The following is an 18,352-nucleotide window of genomic DNA, read 5'->3' on the forward strand; positions in this document are numbered from 1 at the left end:
CTATAAAGACTCATAGAATTCACTGAAAGCCATTATATTCACTGTTGCAGTCTACTACAGGGAAAGGATACCAGTTAAAATCAGCTAGGAGAAGAAGCATAGAGTCCATGAGCAGTACCAAACACAGAGCTTTTGTTTTCCTCTCCCTGTGGAATCAGGATGTATAGTGTCCAGGTACTGATGTGGGACAGTATGCACTGAGGACTGCGTATAAGGAAGCTGACCTGAGTTTCTGTGTTCAGAGTTTTGTAGGCATAGTTGATTGATTGCCCATATGCTTCATCTCACCAGGTCATCTGGTATTGCGTGACCCAAAAACTCACACCCTCAATCACATTGTTGGTATTCCTAGTGTGGCCAGCCTCGCCTCTAAGACTGGATGAGTATGACCACTTCCATGTTAAATCATGTTGTTAGATTGTCTGGCATGAACCAAGCCCCATAGGCAAGCAACGATGCTCCTGTCACATAACATGCCAGAGGCTCTGAGATGACCTCTCAGAAGCCAAGGGAAAAGGCCAGATCTTCACATGGGGCAGGGCCTGTTTCTTTATGACACACAGTGTAAAATACCTTTTCATTAAACACAGCTCTTGTTTTGGCAAAATTATATTGCACCTTAGACTATAGACAATTTAATGTCTGAAATGAGGTAGACTGTCAAGTACACACTGGAATTTGAAGTAGCATCGCATTGCTAATATTTATGCTGATGTTGTAGTGATTGGGTTGGGATTGGTGTATTGGGTTGAATAAAATATAAAACTTTCAAAATGAATGATACTTTTTGCTTTTGAGTGTGACTACTAGAAAATCTTAAGTTATATTAAAATGGCTCACCTTTTGTTTCTGTTCAACATTGCTGACCTAGAAGGTTATGTTAAGAGAGAGGGGAGTATACTATTGAAGTTTAAAATTTCAAAGGTATGGGGCACCTGGGTGGCTCAGTCGGTTAAGCATCCGACTTCAGCTCAGGTCATGATCTCATGGTTTGTGGGTTCGAGCCCCGCATTGGGCTCTGTGCTGACAGCTAGCTCAGAGCCTAGAGCCTGTTTCTGATTCCGTGTCTCCCTCTCTCTCTGACCCTCCCCTGCTCATGCTGTCTCTCTCTCAAAAATAAATAAAACATTTAAAAAATTAAAAATAAAATAAAATTTCAAAGGTAGGAAAACATCAAGCAAAGGCAAGTTCAAGATGTGGCCAGAGGAACAGTTGCTGAACTTTGATGGGGTTACAGGTCACTGGAGGTAAAGAAGGTTCAAGGAGTCATGAGGCTAAATTGTCAAATAGATTATCCTCATGGCTGTTGATATTTCTAAAGTAACTGGGAGACTGGGTGGAGCAGTAGACTGATGTAGGTTTCAGTGTCTTTAATACATGTAGGCAAGAGAAGCAGAAAGGGGTTTACCAGATACCCCAGCATATACATGGGCAGATACCCTAGCATATACCTGGGTAGTGTGAAGGTAGTGGGGACTTAGAAAACTTCCTGATTACTTACTTCTTAATTCCTCGTGGAATATTGTCCTTTTATTCCTCCGGAAGCCCATAAAGGTATTTGTGGTCTCAGAACAATCAGTTGAAAGGGGATTTCAGTAGGAAATATGAGAACACAAGATACAAAAGCCCAGCTATTCTCCTTTGCCCTTTCGTTACTACTCAGCTTGCATGACCCTTCTCAAATGTCCTACTTTCTGTGAACTCTACCCTGATTTTGCTAAAGAGTTAATTGCCTTTTTCCTTCTTCTTTTGAACACACCTCCACTATAAAACTGTTTCTAGTAAGTTTTCCTTCCTTCCTTCCTTCCTTCCTTCCTTCCTTCCTTCCTTCCTTCCTTCCTTCCTTCCTTCCTTCCTTCCTTCCTTCCTTCCTTCCTTCTTTCTTTCTTTCTTTCTTTCTTTCTTTCTTTCTTTCTTTCTTTCTTTCTTTCTTTCTTTCTTTCTTTCTTTCTTTCTTGTGTGTTCATGTGTGTGTGTGTTTCTGTGTCTGTCACTTGCTGACACTAAATTTGGTAGTTTAAACTTAGTCTCTTAATTTGTCACATTTCCTTTGGTGGTTCTTCGGCCAGATCCTACTCATTTTCCTGACATCTAAATTTTGGAATACTCTTTGGCCCAGTCCTCAGGCCTCATTTCTTTTCTATGCCCATCTACTCCTTAGTTGCTTTTGTATGACTCATTAAACTTTTGGCTCCTGAATTTTAAGTCTCCAGCTGGCCCTGTCCTCTGAACTCTAGGTTTATATATCCAAATGTTTACTTGACACAAGATGTCCAATAGACCTCTCAGCCTTGCCTTATGCAAACTGATGTCCATTTCGCAACTTTCTCTTCTCAGCCATCTTCCCCATCTCAATAATGGCAACTCCATTCATCCAGGCGCTGGCATCAAAAGCTTCTAGAGAGTCACACTTAATTTTCCCTTGCTCACACTTCATGCCAAAACTATCAGTAAATCTTGGTGACTCACCCTTCATAATGTATGCTGAGTTCAATCACCATCTTCACCAGTACCAACTGGTCTAGGTCACAGTCATCTGCTAGGATTCCTGTAGCAGCCTTCAACCAGTGTCCCCTGAATCTGCCCTGACTCCACTATTGCAGTGAGAGTGATTCTTTAAAACAGAGAGTGAAATCTTACCAGTCAGCTGTTTCTCTTGTCTTTGCCATCTGTTTGGAAGAAATGCATAGCCCCTTCTGTGGTCTGTGAAACTATATAATCTGGCCTCCAGCCACTTCCCTGACCTCAGCCCTTAGTACTCTCCGTTTCACACTGACATGTCTGTTTTGTTCCTTAAACTCTCCGCTACATTCTCCCTTTAAGTCCATTATATATTCCATTCCTTCATCCTGAAATATTCTTTTCCCAGATACCTGCATAGCTCACTCTTCCATTTCCTTCAGATCTCTTATCGAATGTTACCTTATTAGAGAGGTCTCTGCTAGCCAGGCTGTCTACAGTCTCCCTTTTCTGCCAGCCCACTGCCCTGTATCTCCTTCCTTCATTTACCTTCCTGATTCTTAACAACAGCTGACATAGATGAGAGTAAAGACTGTACACTTTTGAGCCTTGCTAAATCTCTCACACTTAGAACAGTGTCTGCAGAGAACACACGCCCAGTAAATATTTCATCCGCTGGATGAACGACTAAGTGAATGAAAGAATGTCACTAGACTGCAGGGTATGGCATTTGAATTGTATGCATGCACGTCACTGCTTCATGCCGGCTCTAACATGGAGTAAGTGAAATTGTTGCATTGTGTTGCATTGAAATATAACCAAGTCAGACATGCAGTTTTCACTGTGTTGCATAGCATGCTTGAGTGAATGAGTTTTTGATGTGGGGAAACACCTTTTTGTTTTCTGGATAGCCACAGAGAAAGATCGTGAAGGTTACAAGCCCCAAGCAATTTAATAGGCTTCCATAAATGGTTATTGAATGAACTCTTATGACTCATGCATGTGATATGTTGAAGTGAGTGTTGTGTACTACTCAGAACTATATTGCTAGGGGCAGCCATGACAGTGTGTGTCTGTTTAATTTTACAAATACAATTGAGAAACTGGTTAGTTTGGCAAACCACTAAACTTATAATTTAAAGCTTCCACAGTATGATTTCTTTAGATAAATATCCCCAAACTTCCTATCTGAGACCCTGAAGTCATAAATCCAGCATTTTATCAAGAAAAGTTTCCTGAAAACCAGGCAGAACTCATGGGCATTTATAATAAATTATTAGCAGCAGTTGGTTGAAGTGCGTATGATTTGATATGGACATTCTCGACGCTTTAAAAATAACATTTCCTTAATGGTGCCAGCACATAGGGAACATAGAACTTCTCTTAACACCATCTATGTATGCTACTGACTGGTTGGGCCCAGAGTGGGAAAGGCTGAATTGCATAACTGTGCATAGCAGGCACTGTGATAAGCATCTCACATATGTTTTCTTGGAGCCTTTGGTTTGTTTGAGAACATGGTCACGTTGATGTGGACACACCGCTACATACTGGGCTTGTGATTTGTTTATGTAACATGTTTTTCCTATTTAATTCTTACAACCTTTGCTATATCTTTACACCTAAAACACTACTTTCCACTAAGTTATTTACTCCCTTTGGCTATAAAAGCTGGCTGTTTTCTCAGGCTTTACTGACAGAAGCAGAGAGCTGTACCACTGAGCTTCATGTTATCACTCTGAATTAACACAGCTTCCTTCTGTCTCTTCCCCAATTAATTTCCTATTCATTATTCTTCACTTTTTGGTTTTATTTTCTTAATATCAGCTATGACTTTAGCATTTATGCTTGCAGCCTGCCCAGGATATGTGAGGAAACCACCTGTGTTTAGTGCTTGTAAATGTAGTTTGATGACCTTACTTTATTACTAAACATCTAGCCATAGCTGGGTGATCACCCTGCCAGTTCTACCATCATATGAAAATAAATGCCCCAGAGAGCTATCCAAGTATTCTTGCTGCATTTAATATATACAAGTCCCAAGGGAATATGTTTGCTTGGCTCCTATAGTAATATTTTTCCCAAGGCTTCTCCGAACTGTTTTACCCCCTAACCTCCTTCGGAAAAAGTAGTTTCTCTGACAAAGTAAAACTGCTAGAAAAACTAAAGGTAGCTTAATCATAATACATAGAAATTTGATTTTATGTAAACAGATTTTTGTCACGTGTTTGGAATTAGTGCATTATATTTCAGTGTGCTTTCAAACTTGGAACTTTTTCAAAGATATATTCTGGGCTGGTGTGTGTGTGTGTGTGTGTGTGTGTGTGTGTGTGTATGTGCACGCACGTGCGTGTGTGCGTGTGTGTAGGAGAGAGAGACTGAATCTGTTCCCATTTTGTCTTTTTTTTATTTCAAGTTTTTATTTAAATTCTGGTTAGTTAACACATATGGTAAAATTGGTTACAGATGTAGAACCCAGTGATTCATGATTCACATATAACACCCAGTGCTCATCCCAACAAGTGCCCTCCTTAATACCCATCACCCATTTAGCCCATCCCCAACCCACCAACCCTTCTAGCAACCCTCAGTTTGTTCTCTATAATTAAGAGTCTTTTAAAAAATTTTTTAATGTTTGTTTATTATTGAGAGAAAGAGAGAGCACAAGTGGGGGAGGGGCAGAGAGAGAGGGAGGCATAGAATCTGAAGCAGTTCCAGGCTCTGAGCTGTCATCACAGAGCTTGATGTGGGACTTGAACCCATGGGCTGTGAGCTCATGACCTGAGCCAGAGTCAGATGCTTAACCGACTAAGCCACCCATGTGCCCCAAGAGTCTCTTACGATTTGTTTCCCTCTCTTTTTTACCCCCTTCCCCTATGTTCATCTGATTTGTTTCTTAAATTCCACCTATGAGTGAAATTGTATGGTATTTGTCTTTCTCTGATTGACTTATTTCACTTAGAGTATACTCTAGTTCCATCCATATCATTGCAAATGGCAAGAGTTCATCACTCTCTTTGATGGCTGAGTAATATTCCTGTGTGTGTGTGTGTGTGTGTGTAACGTTGGCTATTGATAAAAGCTGCTATAAACATTGGAGTACATATGCTCCTTTGAATCAGTATTTTTGTATCCTTTGGGAAATATCTAGTAGTGCAATTGCTAGGTCATAGGGTAGTTCTATTTTTAACTTTCTGAGGAACCTCCATACTGTTTTCCACAGTGGCTGCACCAGTTTGCATTCCCACCAGCAGTGCAAGAGGGTTCCCCTTTCTCTGCATCCTCACCAACATCTGTTGTTTCCTGTACGGTTAATTATAGCCATTCTGACTAGTGTGAGGTGGTATCTCATTGTAGTTTTGATTTGTATTTCCCTGATGATGAGTGATGTTGACCATCTTTTCACGTGTCTATTAGCCATCTGTATGTCTCCTTTGGAAAAATGTTCGTGTCTTCTACCCATTTCTTAATTGGATTATTTGTGTGTGTGTGTGTGTGTGTGTGTGTGTGTTGAGTTTGATAAGTTCTTTATAGATTTTGGATACTAACTCTTTATCAGATATGTCATTTGCAAATATCTTCTCCCATTCTGTAGATTGTCTTTTAGTTTTGTTGATTATTTCCTTGGCGGTGCAGAGGCCTATAATACCAGCAAAGAAATTTAATCAGTAATCAAATATCTACCAACAAACAAAAGTCCAGTGCCAGATGGCTTCCCAGGGGAATTCTACCAGACATTTAAAGAAGAGTTAATACCCGTTCCTCTCATACTCTTCCAGAAAATAGATATGGAAGGAAAACTTCCAGATTCATTCTACGAGGCCAGTATTACCTTGATTCCAAAACCAGACAGAGACCCTACTAAAAAGAAGAAGCACAGACCAGTATCCCTCATGAACGAGGATGCAGAAATTCTCAATAAGATACTAATAGATCAAATCCAGCAGTACATTAAATAAATTATTCACTTCAGCCAAGTGGGTTATTCCTGGGCTGCAGGGGTAGTTCATTATTCACAAATCAATCAGCGTGATACATCACATTAATGGAAGACGGGATAAAAACCATATGATCCTTTCAATAGATGCAGAAAAAGCCTTTGACAAAATACAGCATCCATTCTTGATAAAACCCTTCAACAAAGTAGGGAGAGATGGAACATACCTCGGCATCCTAAAAGCCATTTACAAAAGATCAGCTAATATCATCCTCAGTGGGGAAAAACTGGGCTTTTTCTCTACGGTCAGGATGTCCACTCTCATTGTTTAACCTAGTACTGGAAGGCCTAGCCTCAGCAGGCAGACAACAAAAAGAAATAAAAGGCATCCCGATCACTAAGGAGGAAGTCAACCTTTCACTGTTTGCAGACGACATGATACTCTGTAGAAAAACCAAAAGATTCCACCAAAAAATTACAAGAACTGATAAACAAATTCAGCAAAGTTGCAGGATATAAAATCAATGTACAGAAATCTGTTGCACTTCTGAGCACCAATAATGAAACAGCAGAAAGAGAAATCAAGAATTGATCCCATTTACAATTGCACCAAAACTTATATGTGGGAGTAAACTTTAACCAAAGAGATAAAAGATCTGTACTCTGAAAACTATAGAACACTTATGAAAGAAATTGAAGAAGACACAAAGAAATGGAAATTTCCAATCCATGCTCATGGATTGGAAGAGAAATTTTGTTAAGATATCTATACTACCCAAAGCAGTCTACACATTTAATGCAAGGCTAGAACAAATAATCTTAAAATTTGTATGGAACCACAAAAGACCTCAAATAACCAAAGCAGTCTTGAAAAAGAAAAGCAGAGCTGGAGGCATCCACTTCCAGACTTCAAGCTATATTACAAAGCTGTAATCATCAAGACAGTATGGTACTGACACAAAAGCAGACCAGTGAACAGAATGGAATAGACCAAAAGAACAGAATAGATCAATGGATCAGAATAGTAAACCCAGAAATGGACCCACAACTATATGGTCAGCTCATCTTCAACAAAGCAAGAAGGAATATCCAATGAGAAAATGACAATCCCTTCAACAAATGGTGCTGGGAAAACTGGACAGCAACATGCAGAAGGATGAATCTGGACCACCTTCTTACACCAGATACAAAAATAAACTCCAAGTGGATGAAAGACCTAAATGTGAGACAGGAAATGATCAAAATCCTGGAGGCAGCAATCTCTTTGACCTCGGTCATAGCAACTTCTTACTAGACATGTTTCTGGAGGCAAGGGAAACAAAAGCAAAAATGAACTAATGGGATGTCATCAAGATAAAAAGCCTTTGCACAGCGAAGGAAACAGTTAACAAAACTGTGAGAAGATTGGTCCCATTTTAAAAGCCATGATGGTGAAATACACATTGCATAGTTTTATCATCATAACCATTTTAAATATACAGTCCGGTATTTATTATGTTCATGTTATTGTGCTTCCATCACCACTGTCCATTTGCAGAACTCTTTTTGTCTCAAAAACCTGAAAGTCTGTGCCCATTAAACAATAACTTCACATTTATTTCCTGTCCCTTGGCAGCCTCATTCTACATTCTGTCTCTATGAACTTGACTGTTTTAGGTACCTCATACCAGTAGAATCATATAGTGTTTCTCCCTTTGTAACTGGGTTGTTGTACTTTGTATAATGTCCTTGAGGCTCATCCATGCTGTATGTGTCAAAATTTCCTTCCTCTTTAAGGTTGCATAATATTCCCTTGTGTATACAGACCACTTTCTGTTTATCCATTTATCCGCAGATGGATACATGGGTTGTTTCCACCTTTTGGCTATTGGACAGAATGCTGTTATGAACATACGTATACAAATGATAGATTCTATTCCTAAAAGCTTTTTAATACATGCATTTTTAAATACATGTAAGAGGGAGGAGGACAGTATAATGAACTCTTATGTGCTCATCATCCAGTTTTGACAGTTATCAACATTTTGCTGTTTTTGTTTCACCCTTTACCCCAACTTTTTTGGTTAAAAGTATTTCAAAGCAATACTCTGGTTTCTCTTCAGATCGCATAAATCTTTCGCCTTTTACTAAAAGTATTTCAAAGCAAATTCAAGAAATCACATAATCTCACTCATAAATATTTATTTACTCACTTATAAATACTTAATATTTTGTTATGTGCATATCTAAGGCCTTTAAAAAAACTTAACCATAATACCTAATTCAAGGTCACCAATCCTGTCTTGTTTTGTTAGCTCTTGAGACCTATCCAAGAAATTCTCAGTTTCAAATGTTTTGCCATTTTAGAATATATGGTTATAGATTATATATATTTAAATTCTTTTTTTTTTTTTTAATTTTTCAATGTTTTATTTATTTCTAGGAGAGAGAGAGAGAGACAGCGTGAGCAGGGGAGGGTCAGAGAGAGAGGGAGTCACAGACTGAAACAGGCTCCAGGCTCTGAGCTGGCAGTCAGCACAGAGGCCAACGCGGGGCTCAAACCCACGAACCGCGAGATCATGACCTAAGCGAAAGTCGGACGCTTAACCGACTAAGCCACCCAGGCACCCCTATATTTAAATTCTTTAATGTTTATATTATTTCTGGAGAGAGACCCAGAGAATGAGTGGGGGAGGGGCAGAGAGTGAGGGAGACCCAGAATCTGAAGGAGGCTCCAGGTTCTGGGCTGTCAGCACATCAGCACAGAGCCTGACGTGGGGCTCGAACTCATTAGCCATGAGATCATGACCTGAGCTGAAGTTGGACACTTAACCAACTGAGCCACCCAGGCGCTCCTAGATTACATATATTTTAGATTCTAGCTCTCCCTTGACATATTCTGTCTTTTCATCCTCTTTGTACATCTTTTTTTTTTTTTAATATTTTATTTATTTCTGAGAGAGACACAGCGTGAGCAGGGGAGGGTCCGAGAGAGAGGGAGACACAGAGTCTGAAACAGGCTCCAGGCTCTGAGCTGGCAGTCAGCACAGAGCCTGACACGGGGCTCGAACCCACAAACCGTGAGATCATGACCTAAGCGAAAGTTGGACGCTCAACCGACTAAGCCACCCAGGCACCCCTCCTTTTTGTACATCTTGTCCTGTGTTTTCTTTAACATATTAATTGTAGTCATTTTGAAGTCCTTGCCTACTATCTCTGAGTCATCTTTGGTTTTGCTTCTATTGACTTTAATCTCTTGACTATTGGTCACTTTTCCTGCTTCTTCCCATGTTTACTAATTTGTTGTTGTTTGCTCGATATTAAGGGTGACATGTTGTAGAGACTCTGGACTGTGTTCTCTTCTGTAGTGCTGAGTTTGTTCAGGCAGGAAGTTAAATTACATATGGATCAACTTGATCATGTTGAGGGCTGTTTTTAGGCTTTCTTAGGTTGAGTTTATGAGTTTTACTTAGTATTCCCTGTGGCACAGCCCTTACTCCTAGGGTTTTCTCAACTGAGTGCCTAGAATATTCACAGAGACCTCTCCTTATAAGCTAAATCTGAACTCCAGCATCTGAATGCTGTGTGAAAATGTAAAAATTTCTCTTTAGCTTTCATTCTCCCATTAATTTTTTTCTGCCAGGCCTTCCATTGTCTTGCTTTCCGTATGTGCGGTTTGGGAGTTGGCCAAGTACCTGAGTGGAGTTTTTATCCTAATTGGTAGTGTTCCTTCTCTGCTGTCCCGCCATCCAAATTCTAGCTGCATTACTAGCCCCTAAGTCCGATCTCTTTCCTCTACCCTAACCTACTTCTCTTTGCTTGGCCTCTGTCTCCCTAGGTTGTGGTTTGGGGTGAATATGGAGTTTACCTCTAATGCTTTCTTTCTGTGAAGAATCATAATCTTTTACTGGTTATTGTCCATTGTCTTCAAATAGTCCAGCTTCTGTAGATGGTTAAAGTGGGAGAATAAATCCAATATCAGCTACTCTTTCATAATCAAAGCTAAAGTCTACCATACCATTCTTCTATCCAACAACATTTATAGTGTTTTCTTTTAATAAATAAACAGGGCATGGTTAGTTCTCTCCATTTGTCTCAAAACGTCTTATCATAGTTTGCTCAAATCATGATGTAGCAAAGTCCATACATCCATTAGTTGACAAGTGTCTCAAATTTGTTATCATTTGTACTGACCCTAACTATCTCCGGCAGACACACACTTCTTTCTGTGCCATTTATTTGTTGAAGAAACTGGATCAACTTGTAAAATTTCCCACATTATGGATTGGGATCCTTATTGTGTCATTCAGCGTGTTCCTGTAGGTCATGATTTTGTGTGAAGTGGTTTGGTTAGACACAGGCTGATGCAGGGGTGGGGGGGCGGGACTACTTCATCGTCTTTCTCTTGTATCGTGTCAGGAGTTGTGTAACATCTGGTTTCCCCGCGGTTAGTGGTGTGTTAAGTTTTATAAAATTCTTAGGAAGTTTCCCATCAGCCCTTGATGTAATGTTTTAGCCACCCTTCTTATTTAGTTGCTCAGACCCATATTTCATTAGAAATTGCAAAATTGTGATTTTCTAATTCTCTCATTCTTTCTGTGTATTTGTAACTCTTCTTCTGTGGAGAACTTTGCCTGTAAACTGTTTAGAAACTGTAGTAAAGGCAAAATAAGTGCTTGGTTCTTTTCCTTTATGTATTGAATTTCAGAATAATGAATTGCTACCCATCAGTCTCCAGTGGTAACCAGAAAAGTTGATTTGATTTATAACATCATTGTGAATTTATGAATTTTAATACATTTGATGTGTTTCAGTCCCTTGAGTCATTAGTCCTCGATGTTTAAATTATTCCACTTGGCCAGTGGGAGCTTCTTTAAGTTGACACCTGTATCCTCTTGACATGTCCCCAGTAGTCTTCGATAACTTCTTGCTTTTAGGTAACATATCCCAGGCCTACCCTGAATACCTCTCAGCTCAGACCTGGAACCAAACCTGTCTCTAGGGGCAGTGGTGTTTTCAAGTGGAAAAGAGCAAGGAGAGACCAGAATCTGTGCCCTAGGGATGCTCAGTACTGCTGTAGGAGAGAAAAGCAAAACATTGTTTGTACTAATAACATTCCAGTTGAAATGTAAGATTTCAGCATTTTAAAGTTCTTGAATATTGTGTATTTATATCTTGTTTCTCTTATACTGAAAATTGTGGTTCCAAATTACTTTGCATAATTACATATTTGATATGAATGAATGGGCGCAATATTGATTCAAAGCAATCACAGTATTATTACAAATACTAAGGAGTCTGGTTCTTTTTGTCCTTAGGATATATGCCATTAAGGCAAAAACACTGTGTTTGTCACTTAAAAAATTACTCTCTGGTTATGTCACAATTTAACTTACAGCTAGGTTCATTTTTTTCAGTTTGGTTTCAAGTTTTATAAATTGCTTTTTCTTCTGTTTGATTCAACTGTGAATTGTTTGATTTATTTAAAACATTACGTGTTTCCAAGGTTAAAGCAATAAAACAGAGTACATTCAGTAAAGTCAAGTTTCCATCCCTTTTTCATTCCCCTATAAGTAACCATTTTTAGAAAATTTTTACTTAACATTACTTCCTTTAGAGAACAAACAAATGCACACACATGCATATTTGTATTTTCTCTTCCTTCCTGTAAATAGAGGCACACCATACATATTTTCCTACACCTTGCAGGGATTCATGGATAGAAACTCATGGATGGCCCAAGAAACCCTAGTCTAAGACACACCTCTTAGGAAATAATTGTAATACAGCTGTTCACTAATGTTGTAGAAATATGTAGAGTAAAGGCCATTAGACACAAATTATGGAGTGTTTTCTTCTAGGGTAGTTGAGTAGGTTAAGAAAAGCTTCAGATAAATAACCTTAGAGCTGCCTTTTAAAGAATGAGCTTGATTTGGAGCCTGTGAATTATAGGAATCAGGGAATAACCTCTGTATTACAAAATTAGCCAGCCCACATTTGCTAGTATATTGGTGTGGCAAGTGAGACACCTGTACTACATAAGAAGTATCTGAGGAACATTCTTTTTTTTTTTTTTTTAATGCAAAGGAGGGGCAGGGAGAGAGGGAGACACAGAATCAGAAACAGGCTCTAGGCTCTGAGCTGTCAGCACAGAGCCCGACGCGGGGCTCAAACCCATGGACCGTGAGACCATGACCTGAGCCAAAGTTGGATACTTAACAGACTGAGCCACCCAGGTGCCCCCATATGAACTACTTTAACATTCATGAAAGGCCTTTTGGAATCTATGGACTTCTGTTTCATAGGCTGCCTGGGCTTGGAGCTTAGTCTAGAAGTATTTTTTTAAGGAGCTACAAGAAAACAAATCCTCCTTTTTACATTAATGTGAAAGAACGTCATTTGTTTTGAAGACTTAATGTAAACAGTACTTAGTTCACCAACTTTGTTTAGTAGCATAATGAAGAGTTAAAGAAATATGTCTTTATAAAAGTTTATAGTCTTTTCTGTCATTGATGTTTCTTGAGGTAATCTGTAGTTATGAAGCATTGATCATCCTTAGAGGATTCTTTTTTTTTTTAATGTGGATTTATTTGAGAGAGAAAGAGAGGGAGTGAGGGAGAGAGAGAGAAAGTGTAAGCACAAGCAGGGGAAGGGCAGAGAGAGGAAACCCAGAATCCAAAGCATGTTCTAGGCTCTGAGTTGTCAGCGCAGAGCCAGACGCGGGGCTCGAAGTGACAAACTACAAGATCATATAACCTGAGCCAAACTTGGACACTTAGCCAACTGAGCCACCCAGATGCCCCTCTAGAACATTCTTTTGTATGTAGTAAGGAGACATAGGAAAAAATAGAAATAGTTCTAGTTGAACACTTTAAGAATTAAGGCATATCTTGTGATTGTAAGTGTCTCACGAAGAAATTGTGTTTTCTCAAGACCTTTAAGAAAAAAAGTTTGATTTACTTGGGATGGACAAAAGAAAATATAGCGTGCTTTTTGTTTTTATATCTGCAGGAGTACTGAGTACCGAGAAACTGCAAATAATTCTGTATGTCAGTTACAGTGGTAGTCCCTGGAATGTTCACAGGGGATAGAATGAGCTAGGGCTGTACTCCCGTTGTACCCGTGTCAGGTTCTGCGTTTGCTCTGTAATTCTGTAAGATTTACTCCATGGAGGGAGATGGGTGAAGGGCACCTGGAATCTGTCCATACTGTCTTCGTAACTTCCTGTGAATATGTGATTATTTCAAAATAAAAAGCCTTTTAGAAATGTGTTACTCTGGCAGTTGTTTTGAGAGTAGATCACAGGGACCGGGGGGCCGAATCCAGGATGCTCGTTAGGACCGGTGTGACGGTGTGACGAGCTATTACAATGATCCAGGAGGGAGGTAGCGGCTGCTGGCCAGGCTGCTGACACGGGGCGGGGTGGAGGTGGGGTGAGGGATTGTTGAAGTCTGGGTGTATTTTGAAGGTAGAGCTAATAAAATCTGCTGATGGATTGGACATGGGTGTGGGAGGAGAAGGGGTGACAGCAAGGCTTTTGGCCTGGAAGCCTAGGAGCATGAAGAAGAGAGAGAGCAGCTCCGGGTACCTGGGGGGCTCAGTCTGTTAAGCATACGACTCTTGATTTCAGCTCAGGTTATGATCTCAGTGTTTGTGAGTTTGAGCCCAGAGTCAGGCTCTGTGCTGATGGTTTGGAGCTTTCTTAGGATTCTCATTCTCTCTCTCTCTCTCTCTCCCTCCCTCCCTCCCTCCCTCCCTCCCTCCCTCTCTCTCTCCCTCCTCCCTCCCCCTCCCCCCGCACGTGCTCTCTGTCTCAAAATAAATAAATAAACTTAAAAAATAAACAATTGCAACTAGAAGCACCAAGCAGTAAGTAAGGTGTAAGGTAGTTGGATTCTTGGCGAGGAAAACAAAGTGACAAACCCTGCCCTGCTGTCTGTGGCAGCCTGGGGCCTGCACGGGTTAGGGACCTGTGATATTCAAGTGAGTTCACTCTTGTTAACCTGCTCCCCAGCAGCTGGTTCTCTTGGCCTGGCCCTGGCTCTTCTGGAAAGGAGCATTTGTTTGATAAACAGGAAGTCGTTTCCATGGGCGTGGAAAGAAGAAATGATAGAAGTGAGTGGCAAAGCAGAGAGCTGGCAGCTGTGATTAGCGGCGACTGGGCTCCTGGCTCTCAGGTAGCCACCTAAGCTCAGTACACAGGCCCCTTCCCCCCATTCTAGCCTGGCCGATTTCTCTATCATGAAAAATGAAGTTCCTGCCCTGTTGTTTGACCTGCCGTCAGGGTATGTTCATTTTCAGCTAGCGTTTTGGATCAGTTAGAGTCATACACTTAGCAGACAAATGGAGACGCTGTTTATGGTGGAAAAGCAACTTATTTTAAGAAATGTTGGCTCCCCACTACCATCCCATTAGTGGCCTGCCTCTGATGCTCCAGCGAGGCTGGGCGAGGGAAGTTAAGACCGCCTCGTGAGTATTTTTGCTCTTCGAAAGGTTAGAATCTAAATGTACCACAAGATATTTCTTCCTGAGTCAGATTAGGACAAAATTACAAGCAGTGAATTCTGAAGCAGACTTTATACATACACTTGTTCTCATATCTTTAAGCTTCAGAATTCATTCCCTCCACTTCTAAGGGTTCTGCTCCTTGTGAGGTGTATCCATCACCTCGTGTCACTAACGTCCTTCCAGTTTGAGGAAGAGCAGGTCAAAAAGATGAAAGAGGTCCAGTGCCACTCGATTTATGGGGATTTAGACTCCTGCCTTTTGATAAGAGCTTGAAACAGGAGACCCATTTTCTCCTTTTAGCTGAGAGTCCCCTCATCCTTGTCTTGGCTGCTATGGTTGGAATGAAGCTGTGATAGACAAAAAACTTGAAATTGGCCCCGGAGGTAGACTGGCAGCTAAGTAGACAAGTAGTGAATTGTCAAAGAAGGACCCACAGTGGCAGAGCTGGAGCGTGGCCAGGCTCAGGGCAGGGGGGCAGGGAGCCGGGGGCATGGCTGTCGTGTGGGAAGTTGGGGACTGAAGATGGGGTCATGTGTCGCCCGGTATTTAAGAGAACTAGCTCCCTGAACTACCTGGAAGAAGCAGAAATGATTGTTCATATGCTCCTTGCCCCTGGTGTTTCTCCCCACATGATGCAGAATGTATTTTACTTTGAATATTGAGTGGGTTCAGGACCCACCTGGTTTCTTCTGCAGTCTGAAGTTACCCCAGTATTCATTCAAGTGCTTTTACTTTGTGGCAAGTCCAGGCCGGGCTGCAGCTCCAGGTTTCTGTGCTGGAAGTTAAACATCATGTGTGAGCTTGCAGAATTTTTGCTGCCCGTCTATAGGGCACACGCCAACATAAAGCAGCCCTTTGCCCGTGGGCAGCCGAGAGGCAGTTGCAGCAGAGGCTGGAAACCACTGCAGGCTGCTGGCTTCCTGGCACACCCACTAGCCCCTGTGGCTTTACCCTGAAAGGAGACTAGCAGGGAAGGGAGGTGGGGTGGCCATGGCGGTGGTAATAAGATGGGCAAAAATGAAAGCAGGGGCTGAAGTCTGTCTGACATAGAGCCGTTAAGATGGTCCTGGATTGCAGTGCCCCCAAAGCAGAAAAAACTTGAACATCAAGCACAGTCACTAGAAAAAACAACATCTGATGCTCGCAGCCAGCATTTTAGAAAAGTGATTTGTTGATCTTTGTATTCATAACTATAGGGATACCATAGGTGTCTTTTTTGGGAAAATACTGTATACTTTAAGCTTCTTTTACCCAACATGCTATCAAAAATACCTTTTAACCAAACATACGTTAACAGTGATAATTGATGTGTATAATAATTACCTTTAAGCTCTACAGAATCCTATCCCAAAGAACCAAATACTTAGATATACTCTGTATAGTACTGAGTGGACGTTTTTAAAAACAGCTTTTTAAATATCCTTGAAAGTTAAAGGAATATCACATATGATAACTCTTAATGATAGTACCACTTTATTCTCAAATACACTAATCTCTCTTTGGCCATAGCATGTAACTGGGTTTATTTCTGTTGAGCAGAGCAAGAGGTGGGGGTGTTGGCAGTGTACATGCTGTGTCCAAGGACGACCCGGGTGTCACTGTGGAGATAAAACAGGAGTAGGCTGCATTCCACCAGCTCCTGGCCCGTGTAGCAAATTTGAGAACTATCCAGTCATTTTAGGAAAACAAAGTACTTAGAAAATATAAAGAGTCTTTTTTTTTAAATAAAAGAAAATCACTTATTTTGGAAATCACAAAATTAATCATTCTGTTGAATTTAAGAAGCTCTTTGATGTGTTCTGGTAATTAGTATTTACTGCCAGACGAATGTCTCTTGGGCATTTTAATTAATGGGTGGCTTGGCCAGATGAGCTTCTGATGGTAAACCTTCATAAGAGTTTATTTTTATGTTTCTCAAGAATAGCTGTCTCTTCAAAGCCCTTTAATTAGACAACGTTTAGCAGCTAAAACATATTATTAGAATAATTAGGCCTTGGGTTAAGAGGAATAGGGGTCAGAGGAGCAGGTACTGTTAGAGAATGCCATCTTAAAATAACACGTAGCGTCCCACATGTGATGGATGTCCAGTTCTTTAACAGCTTATGTTAAGTGACTCTCCCCAGTTAGGGACTTGGTGTTGTTTCGGTTCATTTGACAGTTCTCACCAGAAGCATAAATACGTCAGAGTGCGCACTCGTTTGTCATTACCTCCAAACCTCTGGAGAAAGTGGTGTTCTAGTTTTTAACCCTCTAAGCTAAAGACTTCCTGTTTCCTTTTTTTTCTACCACATTGGTCATCTTGGCTATAATAAGTGATTGTTTTTGAGGAAAATGCTTCAAAGATCATCCTGATGTACGAGCCACTGATAATACTAACAATTACAATAATTCCATTGAAAGGTCTTTCTTAATAATCTAAGTGATCCTCTAGGACGTTGTTCTTAAAACTACCGTAGCATTGGGTCTCCCAACATGTTATGCTCTTTGTGGTCAGAGCGTAGTTTGAATTATTTGAAAATCTGCTGTGTAGATGGATTGTCATTTGGCTCCCCTTCTTCATGCTCTACCCCATTTCTCGTCCTAAGCCCTCAATCGTGGTGATCACTACGAGTGCATATCCTTTATCTCAGATTTCCTCTGTGATGAAGAAAAGATCTATATGACTGGTCCTGTGGGTGATCAAGATGGTGCCAAAAACAGTTGGGGAGGATGTTTGAAATTACTATTACTGACGAACAAAAACAATAATACGCTCATTCATATTGTCTGATTTTTCACTTTCCCGCTATCTCAGGATGCTTATGATGGCCAATGTGTCCTCTTCCCACCTCAATTGGTTAGTTTAAGGATAGTGCTAATGAAACTATTGGAAATTTTAAATAGAGCAAGCTGTATTGCCAGTGTTCTGATCCCATCAGCCGTTACAATGTGGGTATGTTTTTAGTTAGATGAAGAGATGGGGTTGAGGATTCATTGGTTCAGAATAAACCTGCGGCCACTATTAGAGAAAAGTACTTAATTGCATTGGTACTGCTAATTAGTAATTAATCGTATTGGCTGTGGGTCAACCAATTCATTTTTGAATATCAAAGATAGTTTGATTTATACTATTACAAACTATATCACATGTAAAATCTTTTGCTGTATGTTAGCCACATAGCTAATGAAATCCTTTTCATTGAAAGTGGTAGAAACTGCCTTTATTTTCAATTGATGTTATCTGTAAAAACTAATAACAGTTTAAGAAATACTTGAAAAGCACAATAAATGCAGATGAAAGATACTGGTGTATATTTATGCATTCCAGAATACAGTCACCAAGTAAGTTCATTTTTATGTTAAACTCTAAAACTTTGAGAAAGTAGAAGAGATACTAGCATCGATGGGCTCCTATAGAAAGCCATTTTGCCCCTTGGCAGTGACTAACTTCTGTCTACTCTTACCCCAAATGATTGATTATCGTGATTC

General features: G+C 40.4%; 1 protein-coding gene across 10 annotated transcripts in view; it reads left to right on the forward strand.

Moving 5' to 3' along the window:
• Positions 1-18,352, forward strand: part of SIK3 (SIK family kinase 3) — a 250,079-nt gene that overhangs the window by 149,730 nt on the left and 81,997 nt on the right. The gene's annotated exons all lie outside the window — the stretch shown is intronic.

Source organism: Hyaena hyaena, unplaced genomic scaffold, assembly GCF_003009895.1.
Source record: "Hyaena hyaena isolate Hyena2069 unplaced genomic scaffold, ASM300989v1 scaffold_37, whole genome shotgun sequence".
NCBI classification, from domain to species: domain Eukaryota; kingdom Metazoa; phylum Chordata; class Mammalia; order Carnivora; family Hyaenidae; genus Hyaena; species Hyaena hyaena.